The 14,672-nt window shown below is 39.8% G+C and overlaps 1 long non-coding RNA gene across 6 annotated transcripts; it reads left to right on the forward strand.

Moving 5' to 3' along the window:
• The first annotated feature begins 5,894 nt into the window (after nt 1-5,894).
• Nucleotides 5,895-10,348, forward strand: LOC124032142. Of its 6 annotated transcripts, XR_006838214.1 has the most exons (7): nt 5,895-6,225; nt 7,776-7,981; nt 8,598-8,676; nt 8,932-9,001; nt 9,107-9,279; nt 9,393-9,536; nt 9,761-10,348. It is a non-coding gene; the product is annotated as an uncharacterized LOC124032142 (long non-coding RNA). The 6 variants fall into 6 exon arrangements; XR_006838212.1 differs by having other exon boundaries at nt 7,776-8,821; XR_006838213.1 differs by having other exon boundaries at nt 7,776-8,676.
• Nucleotides 10,349-14,672: the final 4,324 nt, after the last annotated feature.

Below are 14,672 nucleotides of genomic sequence, written 5' to 3' on the forward strand. Positions count from 1 at the left end.
TGTATGCTTGTGTTCCCTCATGTGCTTTATGTATTGATTTGTTGTTAATAAAATACAATAATATATTTTTAAAAGACTCTATAATCAGAGTTACTTTCGAGCAGATGAGGAAGTCCATTGGACTCGTGTTAGCGACCATTATGTACGTTGCCCATGCGTCGTCAATGGGCCGCGCAGGGCATTCTGGGCAATTATGGGACAAGGCGTGCACTCTTTCAAGTTGCATTAGCTCTAAAACCCAACATTAGCATGGATTTAGTCAATAAGTAGTACAACATTACAAATAGTTTCCGAGATTATTCACTTGTTCTCTGTAATATAGTATAGCTTTGGAATCGTGACATTACGCACTTTCGGTGAAATAGGCAGGTTTCTCGACTCATACCCTGACTTTGAGAAGGGACTGCGTGACGATTAGCGTAGCAACCGCATGACTCAGCATGACAACATGAACGCGATTTTTCGGCAGTCTGCTTGGTGAGACGTTATACGTCTATGCACGATGGGCTTCCTATCTCCTCATTTAAAAAAATATCTCTGCTCTAACTAAAACGTTTCGATCTTTGAAGAATGGGAGCGATGGAAACCACACATTTTTATTTAACAGTTGAGCATCTCTCATAGCCTAATATAATGGACATTAATAAAAACAACGAAAATAGGTCTATTCATTCGGACAACGTCGAGTAAATTCATAACGTGCCAATTGAAGTTATCATCCCCCCTGTAAAATACAAGAGCATAGCCTTGGTACAATACCGGTAAAAATGTGGCCTAGTTCTGCCTAGATCAAACCATAACAGAGTTGGTTGTTAAGTGGTGGTGGTATAAATACAGAAAAAATAGTGAAGATTATCTTCTTAATTGAGAAACTAGGCTACTGTAATAGACTGATAAACCTCTAGTGTAAATGACACATTTTTGCCATGTTTATTGAATGTATCAAACGCGTATTTCCCTGTTCTGTGTGATAAATGACCTCTGAAATAGAAAAACTTACCAAATACAGTATTTTTCCTCATAGGAATCCACAAACATCTGCACTGTTCCTCCCATTGATATACTCTGGATTAAGGGAAGGGAAGGAGGAAATTACTACTACTTTGGAGGCTGTCACCGGTTTGAGGCAAACAAATGGTTGGAAATGAAAAACATTCCAGAAAACATTCTTCAAATCAAATGTTGCAGACCTGCACACTTACTTGGGTGCCTCAACCCCAGACCTACAGTGGAATTTGATTAATTGAGGACTGTAGAGCCATGTTATACTCCATGTGAATCAGTGTTTTCAACTTTATTTGTGCAGTGCAAGTACTGACAAGTAGGTGGAGATGTAACTCTGTTTTATATCATGTTATACCATGTATTTCCCCTCCTGTATCACATTTGATGCTGAAAGTTGGAGCATTGTGTAATATTTCCAAATGCAAATAACCCCAATTGCATATCAGAAATAAAGTAAGATTCCTTAAAGCTGAAATATGTAACTTTTTTGTGCAACCTGACAAAATGCATATAGAAATGTGTGTTAAAGATCTGCCATTTTCATTGAAAGCAAGTCTAAGAAGCAGTAGATGTGCGTTATTTCTATGCTTCCTGTTCTTAAGTTTTGTTTTCGCTTTTACTTTTGGTTTTGTACACCAGCTTCAAAAAGCTTGAAATGCAATATTTTTGGTTATAGAAAATATATTTCATAGCGATTTAGATGGTACAATGATTCTATACGCTTGCTTGTTTTGTCACATAAATGGAATATTTGAATTTTAGCAACCAGGAAATGGTGGAGCGATTTCTGCATAGCGCATCTTTAAGAGATGTATACATTTTTTACTAACATAATTGGAAGCGCTAATAGTTATTTTAAGTGAAATGATAATGCTACAACAAAAGACTGTGTAAAAGTCTAAAGTAATTTATTGACGTCAGATTTGCACACAAACTTGAGTTAACCACACGGAACTAAAGTCAGAATATAGCCCTACGTCAAAGATCTTTATAACTAACCCAAGTTAGACCAGAGCCTGATCATTGATGAAACACAGTCTGGCTTTATGAGGAACAGACATATGTCTAACAATGTCAAAAAGTTAGATCAGAGCCTGTCGTTTCCAATGGGAGCAAATTACTCATAGTGGGCAGAACAAGCAAGGAGCTGGGCAGAGCCAAGCACGAGCTAGTGAGATCAGAGATATACCTGCTGGAGCGCGTGCTACAGGTGGGTGCTGCTATGGTGACCAGCGAGCTGAGATAAGGGGGGACTTTACCTACCAAGGTCTTGTAAATGACCTGGAGCCAGTGGGTTTGGCGATGAGTGTGAAGAGAGGGCCAGCCAACGAGAGCGTACAGGTCACAGTGGTGGGTAGTATATGGGGCTTTGGTGACAAAACGGATGGCACTGTGATAGACTGCATCCAATTTATTGAGTAGGATATTGGAGGCTATTTTGTAAATGACATCGCCGAAGTCAAGGATCGGTAGGATGGTCAGTTTTACAAGGGTATGTTTGGCAGCATGAGTGAAGGATGCTTTGTTTCAAAATAGGAAGCCAATTCTATATTTAACTTTGGATTGGAGATGTTTGATGTGAGTCTGGAAGGAGAGTTTACAGTCTAACCAGACACCTAGGTATCTGTAGTAGTCCACATATTCTAAGTCAGAACCATCAAGAGTAGTGATGTTGGACGGGCAGGCAGGTGCAGGCAGCGATCGGTTGAAGAGCATGCATTTAGTTTTACTTGTATTGAAGAGCAATTGGAGGCCATGGAAGGAGAGTTGTATGGCATTGAAGCTCGTCTGGAGGTTAGTTAACACAGTGTCCAAAGAAGGGTCAGAAGTATCCAGAATGGTGTTGTCTGCGTAGAGGTGGATCAGAGACTCAACAGCAGCGAGAGCGACATTATTGATGTATACAGAGAAGAGAGTCGGTCCAAGAATTTAACCCTGTGGCACCCCCATAGAGACTGCCAGAGGCCCGGACAACAGGCCCTCCGATTTTACACACTGAATTCTATCAGAGATGTAGTTGGTGAACCAGGCGAGGCAATCATTTGAGAAACCAAGGCTATCGAGTCTGCCGATGAAGATGTGGTGATTGACAGAGTCGAAAGCCTTGGCCAGGTCAATGAATACGGCTGCACAGTATTGTTTCTTATCGATGGCGTTTAAGATATCGTTTAGGACCTTGAGCGTGGCTGAGGTGCACCCGTGACCAGCTCTGAAACCAGATTGCATAGTGGAGAAGGTATGGTGGGATTCAAAATGGTCGGTAATCTGTTTGTTGACTTGCCTTTCGAAGACCTTAGAAAGGCAGGGTAGGATAGATATACTGTAGGTTTGTAGCAGTTTTGGTCTAGAGTGTCTCCCCCTTTGAAGTGGGGGATGACCACAGCTGCTTTCCAATCTTTGGGAATCTCAGATGACACGAAAGAGAGGTTGAAGAGGCTAGTAATAGGGGTTGAGAAAGTGTCCAGATTGTCTAGACCGGCTGATTTGTAGGGGTCCAGATTATGCAGCTCTTTCAGAACATCAATTGACTGGATTTGGGAGAAGGAGAAATGGGGAAGGCTTGGGCGAGTTGCTGTGGGGGGTGCAGTGTTGTTGACTGGGATAGGGGTAGCCAGGTGGAAAGCATAGAAAAATGCTTATTGAAATTCTCAATTAAAGTGGATTTATTGGTGGTGACCGTGTTTCATATCCTCAGTGCAGTGGGCAGCTGGGAGGTGTTCTTATTCTCCATGGACTTTATAGTGTCCCAGGACTTTTTTTAGTTTGTGTTGCAGGAAGCTAATTTCTGCTTTAAAAAGCTAGCCATGGCTTTTCTAACTGCCTGTGTATGTTGGTTTCTAGCTTCCCTGAAAAGTTGCATATCACGGGGGCTGTTCGATGCTAATGCAGAATGCCATAGGATGTTTTTGTGTTGGTTAAAGGCAGTCAGGTCTGGAGAGAACCAAGGGCTATATCTGTTCCTGGTTCTAAATGGCTTGAATGCGGCATGCTTATTTAAGATGGTGAGGAAGGCATTTAAAAAAAATAACCAGGCATCCTCTACTGACGGGATGAAATCAATATCCTTCCAGGATACCCCGGCCAGGTCGGTTAAAATGGCCTGCTCGCTGAGGTGTTTCAGGGAGCGTTTGACAATGATGAGTGGAGGTCGTTTGACCGCTGACCCATTACGGATGCAGGCGATGAGGCAGTGATCGCTGAGATCTTGGTTGAAAACAGCAGAGGTGTATTTAGAGGGCAAGTTGGTTAGGATGATATCTATGAGGCTGCCCATGTTTATTGCTTTGGGGTGGTACCTGGTAGGTTCATTGATCTTTTGTGTGAGATTGAGGGCATCAAGCTTAGATTGTATGGTGGCTGGGGTGTTAAGCATGTTCCAGTTTAGGTCGCCTAGCAGCACGAGCTCTGAAGATAAATGGGGGGGCAATTAGTTCACATATGGTGTCCAGAGCACAGCTGAGGGCAGAGGGTGGTCTATAGCAGGCGGCAACGGTGAGAGACTTGTTTTTAGAGAGGTGGATTTTTAAAAGTAGAAGTTCAAATTGTTTGGGTACAGACCTGGATAGTAGGACTATCTTTACAATAGATTGCAACACCGCCCCCTTTGGCCATTCTATCTTGTCTGAAAATGTTGTAGTTAGGGATGGAGATTTCAGAATTTTTGGTGAAGGATACTTGAAGGATGAAGGATACTTCCCAGGCGTTACAAAAGTTAATAGAACTTTCCATCCAGAATGTATAAATAACCCTTTCTCTCCAGATCTTATTAAATAATTCCATGTGAATATTTATGACCTCATCGGGAGGATGCTTAACATTAGATAAGACCATTTATCATGACCCAGGGCTGTATATCCACAGCCTCTTAGGGCCAATTGCATCTCAGGCAATGTAAAATCAGCATCCAAGGAAGAGTCAATAATATCAATTTTCTTATGCACGTTAGTATGAGCATTTAAAATCTCACGCTTGCATTTCTTGTACACTTCGTTCAATGTAACCCCACTATGTATACTGAACAAAAATATAAACGTAACATGCAACAATTTTATAGATTTTACTGAGCTACAGTTCATACCATCAACCAAAACCGGAAATAGAGTCCTGCTTCTTCCACTTGGACCAAACATCTTCCAGTCCAGTACCCCGGCCTATTGTAGAAAATAACTGTCTCCATGCATTTCTCTTGGCAGACTTAACGACCCTACACGCCAAAGCTCTCTTCCTTTGGAAATTTAAGTAGAATTTCAGGAGGCAAAGTCCCCAAGTATCTTGATATTTCATCAAACATCGCTACCAGATGGTTATCAACAAGGACTATAGAAAATTAACAGCTTAATATTACCACATGTAAAGTAGATTTCAACCATCACACATTCAGATTCAAGTTGAACAGATATTTTAAGATATGAAAAACCTTCCTTTATGAATGTAGCGCATCCTCCACCCTGACCAGTTGTTCTATCAGATCTGTATGAACAATAACCAGGAATAGTATAATCAAGATGGGATTTAAGCCACGTTTCTTGAACACATATCACATCAGGTTTCATCTCAAATTAATTAAACATTTCTTAAACTCTAGACCATTGACAATAAGGCTTCTAGCATTCCATTGAAGAATGATAAAAACCATAATACAACTACACTAAGACTTTTCTGTAATTTCAACAGTAAAACACTGTAGAATGCACAGTAAATACCTTAAATGTGTTTTACAGCATTAATGCTGTAGATTGCTCTGCATTATGGGTAAAATGCTGAAAAATACTGTTATTAACTGTAATTGTAAAGTCTCCTCTAAAAAGTACTCTAACTTACTGTATTTCGTTACAGTAGTACCCGAACAGTGCTGTAGTGGGCGGCGCCAAACGGTTTGTGGCGTGTGAGTGTGAGAGAGAAAGTGAGTTGTATCTCATAGTTGAAACCAATACTTTTCTCAGGGCAGGTCTGCCGGTTTTAACTAGCAGAAGTTAGTTTTCTTAGCAGGTTAGGATAATTAGGTAAAGGTAAAATGCTAACAATGTCCCCGATGCGACTGGTATCTATGTACAACAATGCCTGCCCTGAGAACAGACTTAATTTTCCACTATGCGATGCTCCGGGCCAAACGGTCTGTGAGGGATGACTCAAGAGGAAATTAGCTTTCTGTTCTACTCGAGCTATTTTATTTAGCATTTTCGTGGAAAAGTCGCCTAAATACGTTTGAGCAGCTGCTAGGTATGTACTAATTCCATATACCTACTGCAGGTTTTCTTAACTAAGCTACTAACGTTATCTAGTTAGTTTAACGTTAATTCGTTTGGATTGGGTTAGCTAACCGTATACTATATCCAAATTGACATGTCGGTCTGTTGCGTTCATCTTTCTTGTGGGTAAAATAATCAGTGATAATGTAGCTATAGAGCGAATCATTTCAGTATTAACAACGTGCAGAAATCCGTATGTGTGTTTCTTTGGATAGGCTACTTAACCTGTGGATGCTTAACATGGTGTTAACGCTATTAGTGGCAAAGTGGTCGTAGGCTTCACCGGACAAATACATTTCTTCTAGACAGGGAGCGAGAGTTTAGCTATTTCGAAAACATCTTTAGTTTGTCAGCAGGCACGGACTGCCATTTTGTCTTGGGATGTATACTTTTGGGGTGATTCTGTAGTTGGAATGAGGGGAACGGAAGCTCTCAGATGAAAGGTGCTTGCTAACGTTAGCTACAGCTCAGAGATGGCGAACTCCTTTGGAGACCTTTCTCTAAATACCTCTGGTTAACGGTAGCTCTATTCAGTCTGGAGGGACGTGTGATTTAGCGAAAGTGTAGTAGGATATTCCCCCTATGCTTTTGTTAATGGACTAATAAGTCCATTAAATTAATAAATTCAGCATCAGGCACAGACTAATATTTTATTTAGCCTTGTAGTCTATAATTTTTTTTTTAGATTGTGTGGTTGGCATGAGTTGCATAGTAACATATAGCTTGATGGCTCTTTTGGTGTGTTCATGCAATTTGGTGGCTGGGGGTAGTTAATTTTCATATTGCAGGCTGGCTGGAAGTGGACGTAACTTTATATTGGGAATGTACAGGTGTAAATCCTGCCATTTCGGTTTCCTAAATATTAAATATTTCATTACTCGTAAAAAAAACATAGAAATGTTGCGAACTACAGTTTTGCTTGTGGGGTAGAGTGCCCTTGCACCAAAGCATCACTACTTGTTATCCTACCCCGACCTCATCCTGCAATTTGGGCTACTCATTCTTTTGTGGACACTGAGGTTTGAGAGCAAGCACTCCTACTTCAAGGAGTGTGCCAGAACTTGTCTTGCCAACAGTTACTCCAATCTTACTTATACAGCGGCCAATTGTTTCCACATAGCATTGACGTTGTTGGTGTCATGAATTAATTTGAGGAGCAGTTATGTAAAAACGCCATTCATGGAGCTGGACAGTCAAAATGGTTCTCAAAGCACTGCAGAGGTGTCTAAAATTGTATACAAAGTAACAACATGCACTAAAGGCCTTATTGTAATGTTTGAAAATGATGACGGATACACATTAGAAAAGATCTCACTGATTCTGGTCACAGAATCATAGGTCCATTTAATTGTTGGGGTGTATCCGTCTGTCAGTGGTTGATCTCGGGTTTATTTTATACCAGATCCTCTGATTTAATAATGTGTGTGTTAAAATGAAGATAATCTGAGTAATTATTACCCACCACCAATTTATAAAGTGTCAGGTTTCTCTGCATCACTCAGTTTGTTCTCCTTAAACCAGTTTAGGCATGGAGGGTCTTCAAGATGCAATTAAACACCAATTGCCCGAGTTGGAGACCGAGATGGGGAGATCTTTGTCGGAGCATCTGAGGGCAAATTTTGGAGTGGAGAATATTAACAACCTTGAATATGTTCAGCCGGAGGACATAAAATACCATTTGATGCCAATATAGTGCCTGGAATTGCTTCAGTCCTTCAACCAAAGAGGTGAGATCATGATTCATAAATGTAACACATTTATTTTATTGTTATGAAAAAAGGAGGTAACCATTTTAGGTTCTAGATATTTGGCTGTCCCCGTAAGAGAACCCTTTGAAGATCCCTTTTTTAAAATCCCATGTATATGTATAACCATTTTGGTTCCAGATAGAAGTCTTATGGGTTCTATGTAAAAAAAACTTTCCACAGAGGGTTCTACCTGGAACCAAAAAGGGTTCTCCTATGGGGAAAGCTAAAGAACCCATTCGGAGTCCTTTTTTCTAAGAGTGCAAATTCACACACAAGGTTAAAAAGGTTCTGTAAATAGTTAGTTTGTTTGACCTCAAAATCAATGGATTATGCTATAATGGAGCGAGGCATATGCAATAAAAGGTATGGAAATGACAAAAATACATAAGTACAAAAATATACAAATGTTTCTGTTAATTGTTTGTCCTCTTGTGCTGGTATGGAGTGCAGCGCATAGCCTAACAGTTTTTTTTCTTTGTATTAAAAAAACCCATGAAAATTAAGAATGGATAGGATCTGTAACAATGGATAGTACACTTGTCCTCCTCCAAACATCAGTGACCTCTAATAACAGTGGCCTTTGCTTTTCACCAAGTTATGACTATGCGACTACTTCAATACCCTCACTGGCATCGTGATTGACAGTCGCCTGACTCAAGCTCTCCTGAACAAGGGTAAGAGAATTGTCAACTTTTTAAAATGCCAAAAGATCAAGTTGAGAAGAGGGATCTAGTGCCTGCTGAATGAAATCGACGGTTACATCAAAGGCAATGACAATCTAACAGCCACTGATGTTAGACTCTCTTCCTCTTGGCAGATGTAAGGAATAGTGTTTTTATACTTATAAAGTTTATATGATTAATTGTGTTTATACTGTACTATTTTTACACATGATTTTAATATTTTTTTAATATGTTTTGTGATTTTAGGTCACTGCAACTCGGGTTGACGTCGAGGCGCAAATTCCTTTGCCAGACACACCAAGGCTGATCATGCTTGGTAATACATTGATTTGATTTAAGGTGGAACAGAAATATATAGTATTGTGGTACCTATCTAGAGATGTCTAGTAAGTATACACTAACAGCCTTTTGTGTATTTCAGGAAATACTCTATTGGGTTCCTCAAAATGGATGGTGTCGATCGAGGGGAGAGTGGTCTGTGTTATGGACAGTGAGTCCAACTTTGTTGCTGCCCTCTGTGCTCTTCAGCACTTTCTATGAATTTAACATAGAATACCAGGAGTCAGTCTCTGCAACCTTGGAGCTGATACAGAGGTAAGCATTGAACATTCATTGATGTTACATTTAGCATTTGTTAGTTACATTGCAATGATATATACATTTTTTTTTCAATGCCTCAGAATATATTAAAATCATTTATGTTGAAGGAACCAAATGCACAGCGAAAGCAGGAGTGAGCCGCAAAACCGGAAAGGTCGTTCAGAGGAAGCCATTGCCAATTGACCCACATGTTAATTATTAAGTGCTTTCTCGCAGACCTGAAGGAGTTTGAGTGGAAAAACTCCAACATGGTAAGTACACACACACCTGATGAACACAAACTTTATTTGTCAGTTGTCATCTGCCTTTTTACCCAGTGAGTAATAGTAGTGATAGCAATCTCTCCTTCTATTCTTTCAATTTCCATGTTTCTCCTAGTTGACGTATCAGAGCTAAGGAGGACCAGAGTTTCAAAGGTTGGGGTGCACGCCACCGAGATTTATTCAAGAGTTGTTTGCATCTCTCATTCTTTCAGAAATCCTGCCATGCGGTTTGGGTCAGCAAATGATCTTCTTGCGCCATCCTGGAGCCTGTGTTGGCTTGCAGTAGCGTGCTTCTCTGGCTCCAGTCAAGCCCTGCTCGCTCCTCTCTATCATCCTTCTCTCTCAGCCCCTTTCCCTCTCGATCTCTCTCTCTCTCTCTCTCTCTCTCTCTCTCTCTCTCTCTCTCTCTCTCTCTCTCTCTCACAGGCAAGCAGTTCTTGTTTTAGTTTTTTGTGAAAACTAAACTGTTTTCCTATTTTTCAATGATCTGTTTAGATTATTATTCTCTTTTTCTTTTCTTTTTACATAATCCTGTATTTTCAAGAATGACCTATTCTGATGTCTTGGTTTGTGTATGGTGAAGTACATTATTGGCCAGTATTTGTCAATGTTCTTATCACTGTATCTCTGTCTCTTTCTCTCCCCTACTATCTGGAGTTGTAATGTTGCTCTTTTCAAATGTTGTTTTTGTGGTTAAAGTGCAATTCATGTTATGAATTTGAATAAGTATATATATTTGTACACATATTGTTTTTCTTACAATATTACAATTCAGGGAGCTGTCTTAAGCCAACCTGCAATGCTGCTTAGTACTGTAAAATAATTGTATATTACTGTAGGTATTTCCCTGTAAATTTACAGCATTATACTGGCACCACAGTTGCCAGTTTAATACTGTAATTTTGCTTTACAGCAGTGATGCTGTAATATAGTTTACAGTATGATTTTTCCTTACTGTAAAACATATTACAGCATCCCCGCTGTACATTTACATCCTTACTGTACATTTGGTCCCCACCACACCTTGCACATCTAATTTTACCTTTGAACACATTAGCAACATGCCCCATCCTTTGGCACTTAAATCACAGAACTGGAGGTCGCACATATTCTCTAACATGATAGCTTAGCATTCCTAGCTGTACTCTGGTTGGCAATTTCTCTTCTAAGTTTAGCAGTACTGTTGTGTCCACTTGAATGCCTCTTTTTGCTTTACATCCTTTTGTGTTCGGTTACTTTCCCACCATACAAAGAAGTCATAACTTCTTCCATGGTTATTGACAGTGGTATCCTAGCCTCCCGAGTTTAGCCTTAGCCCCAGGGATATGGCATTTCACCCGACCCTCATTAAGTGATTCTAACTTCAAATGGTCTCCTGCTGCATTTTTCAGTTTGCATAAATCAATACTTTGCCAAATCCCAAAACTTTGGAAGCCTTAAACATCCCTTTCTCTAGCTGAATTTCTTTGGTCAACTGAATAGGATGACGGTGCTTTTGTTTGATGGTTCCTGGAAAATAACCATACTTTGTAGCTCTCTTCTACTGTACATTCTCCTTTTCAAGTGTAGTCCTATGTTTTATAGCAGGCCTTTACTTTCAGCAGCACTCAGTTCCCCAGCAGTATTCAGCCCTCATTAGAATACATTTTTGTTTCTGTTCTTCCTACTTACAACAGATGTAACAGGTTGATCCTCACTGGAATTCTCATTATCACAATCAATTTCACTACCGCTAGCACCTGCCATGCTAACCACAGTCAAAGTACAGTTGTGCTAGACCTCCAAACCAAAGAACTTCTGTTTGTACCGTCTTCACAACCAGTGATATCGAAAAATGACTTTCTCTCAAAAAAGCCGTCGCTGCACAAGAGGTACGCAAACAAAGTATGTGATATGAGCTGATGGACAGGATGTTGTACAAAAAACGGCCAGGTGTCATGGCGAACAGAGTGCCTCCACACTCCAGACCAGACTGACTGTAAAAATAGTTAAACGGTTAATTCACTCCACGCTATTCTGAGATGAGGCATGCATGCCCCCTTTCCTCTGTGTGCCATTGGTCTTACCCAGTCAGCCTCAGTTTGTAAAAAACATGCCTCTTAACTTCCTAACCTCCTCCAGGTTGTGTTTGCCAATAGAGGGTCAGGTATGAAGAGGTGCTATAGACTTTCTCAGGGGATGCAGGTCCAAAGGTGAATTCATAAGGAAGAAAATTCTTCCTCCAGGCCTGTTTTCCATTTTGTCTTTGACCTTCAGATAAGTGTTTGACATGAAAACCCTTTGAAGTAATTTCTGGATATTATTTCTGTCCATTTAGGGGCAATAGTTCTGTACATCTCCAGGGGCAAAATGACAGTATATTGTCTTCAATGACAAAGAAGTGCATCGCATTGGTATGTATAGCTTTATGTAAGTTCAAAGGTATATGTATTGATGTCACAAAAAAATGACCTTGCGTTGAATGTGGCCTTGCTTGATGAGTGTTGCTGTTAGATCACTTAGGGTGACAGACAAAATGCTCTGATTATTATGGCTCCCGTCTACAGTAAGTTCTCAAGTAAAGCCTCTGATCTAAAGGAAGGTAGCCATAAAAAATGGATATGGTGATTAAAGATCAGTCCATTGTAGATCACTACAACAAGATAAGGGTCTCCGCCTATCCATATCTTTAGTCTTTGTGAGCGCAGACCTGCCTCTTCCCATCCCTCTGCGGCCATGGAGGAAGTGAAGGGAGACTGGTGGCAGCCTTTGCTGAGTAGCCCTAAAGGACTGTACATTCCTCCAAAGAATCGTTGCATGTGAAGCGATTTCCTGTTGCTCACTGTCTGGAAGTAACCACATTCTCACAGTATTTTGACACACAAAATCCATATTCATTATTTTGTTCTATTTTTTTTGTGTGTTGGAGATTGCACCTGTTACTTTAGGGGGTTAATGGGGGGTGGGGGTGGAATTGTAGGACGTGTTTTATTTGGAGACAAAGTTGCATAATGATCACATTCTTGCTGTATGTTGCTGCTACTGAATAGCTAACAGTTCATTTGGAATGAAAACATAGTATGCAGAGAGATATCCAAAGAAATGTGTTCTATGTTTATGTCTGGCTCTTCTTCATCACTGGTGAGTCCGCAACATGATTCAGTCCAGTTGTGAAATAAAAATATGACCTCACAGCCACCTCAATTCTTATCTTTTGCCCAAAAGATTTGATCTGATTGGTCAGACCAGTTTGGGGCAAAATATCAGATTTGGGCTCCATGTGAAAACGCAGCCTAAGAACCCTATATCATTTATATTTTCCTCCCAGTACCCAACTCCAAACAGGAGTCTTTAATTATATTTGTTCTACTGTTCTTTCAAGTGAATTAATTTGTTTGTTTTTTAATCCCAATTAATACTAATTTTATAAACAAAGATCTATTGATTGTGTATGTCTTCACACCCCAGAGTTAATACTGGAAGAACCTTTGGGAGCCGTTACAGCTGTGAATCATTTTGAATAAGATTCTACTCTTAGGGCAACATAATGTAGATCCATTGTGTTTGTCAAAATTGCTCAAGCTCAGTAAATTTGGTTGGGAATCATTGATGGACAGAAATATTCAAAACATATCTGATTTTCAAGCAAATGGACCAGTCAGGAGCACTCAACACCTCTTGGAAAGCCATTCTGGTGTGTCTTTGGCATTACAATTTGTGTAATTTGTCACATGCACAATTACAGTGAAATTCTTAACATGCAAGCCCTACCCAACAGTGCAGAATTCAATATCAAAATATTAGAACTAATACATATATTTTTAAACACGAGAAATAAGAGAGGAAGCTATATACATTGTTAGTGCCAGTACCAAATGTACAATATGTTGTTATACTGGAGTATATGAAGTAGAGATGTACATGTAGGCAGAGATTTAGGAGAAAGTGACTGGTAGCGGGATAAATAATAATAATATATTTAACAGTAGGACAGTAGAATAAGTGGTGGGTGGGTGTGTGTGCTAGGGTGTTAATTTAGAAGTGATAGGTGGATATACATGTAAACAGGGCTGAAAAGTAACTGGTAGCAGGAATATTTAAATATTTATGGTAATATATAAATGTCAAAAAATAAAGGAGAGCCGCACACTCTAGGAGCTCAGATACAAAAATATGTATGTCCAGCGTTCCGACAGACAAGCTGTCTTCATCAGGGAATAATGACAAACACTGCGGGAAGACTCATTTATATAATGTCAAAAGATACACAGGTGTCTAATCATGGCCGGGTATGGCTTCATATCATTGGTTAATTCTCATATTAAAATAGCATATAAAAAACACAAATGCATAGTGTACGATAATAGATACAATTTGGCTACATAAGCCTACAAACATTTACAATAGCAAAATCACAAAGTCATTATATACATGTAAACAGGAGTAATTAGTGAGCAGTAGCAGGATGAATAGTTAGATACTAATGGTAATGGCAATCAATAATCAATGAACAGCAGCATAGTGGTAGTGTCCCGCTGGAAAATACAACTCTATCCCAGGGTCAGGTATTCGGAAGACTGAGGCAGGGTTTCCTCTCACTTTTTACCTGGGCTTTGGTATTTCTTTTGATGCTGACAATCTCCTCAGTCCCTGATAACAGCTTTGCACACGCTTGGCATTCTCTCTACTAGCTTCATGAGATAGTCACCTGGAATGCATTTAAATTAAAACATGTGCTTTGTTAAAAATTCATTTGTGGAATTTATTTCCGTAATGCGTTTGAGCCAATCAGTGGTATTTTGACAAGGTAGGGGTTGTATACAGAAGATAGCCCTATTTGGTAAAAGACAAAGTCCATATTATGGCAAGAACAGATCAAATAAAGAAAGAGAGATGACAGTCTATCATTACTTTAATACATGAAGGTAAGTCAATTCGGAAAATGTCAAGAACTTTGAACCTTTCTTCAAGTGTAATTGCAAAAACCATCTAGCATTATGATGAAACTGGCTGTCATGAGGACCGCCACAGGAAAGGAACACCCAGAGTTAAGTTAGAGTTAACTGCACCTCAGATTGCAGCCCAAATAAATACTTCACAGAGTTCAAGTAACAGACACGTCTCAACATCAACTGTTCAGAGGAG

Source organism: Oncorhynchus gorbuscha, linkage group LG03 (assembly GCF_021184085.1).
Source record: "Oncorhynchus gorbuscha isolate QuinsamMale2020 ecotype Even-year linkage group LG03, OgorEven_v1.0, whole genome shotgun sequence".
NCBI lineage: Eukaryota > Metazoa > Chordata > Actinopteri > Salmoniformes > Salmonidae > Oncorhynchus > Oncorhynchus gorbuscha.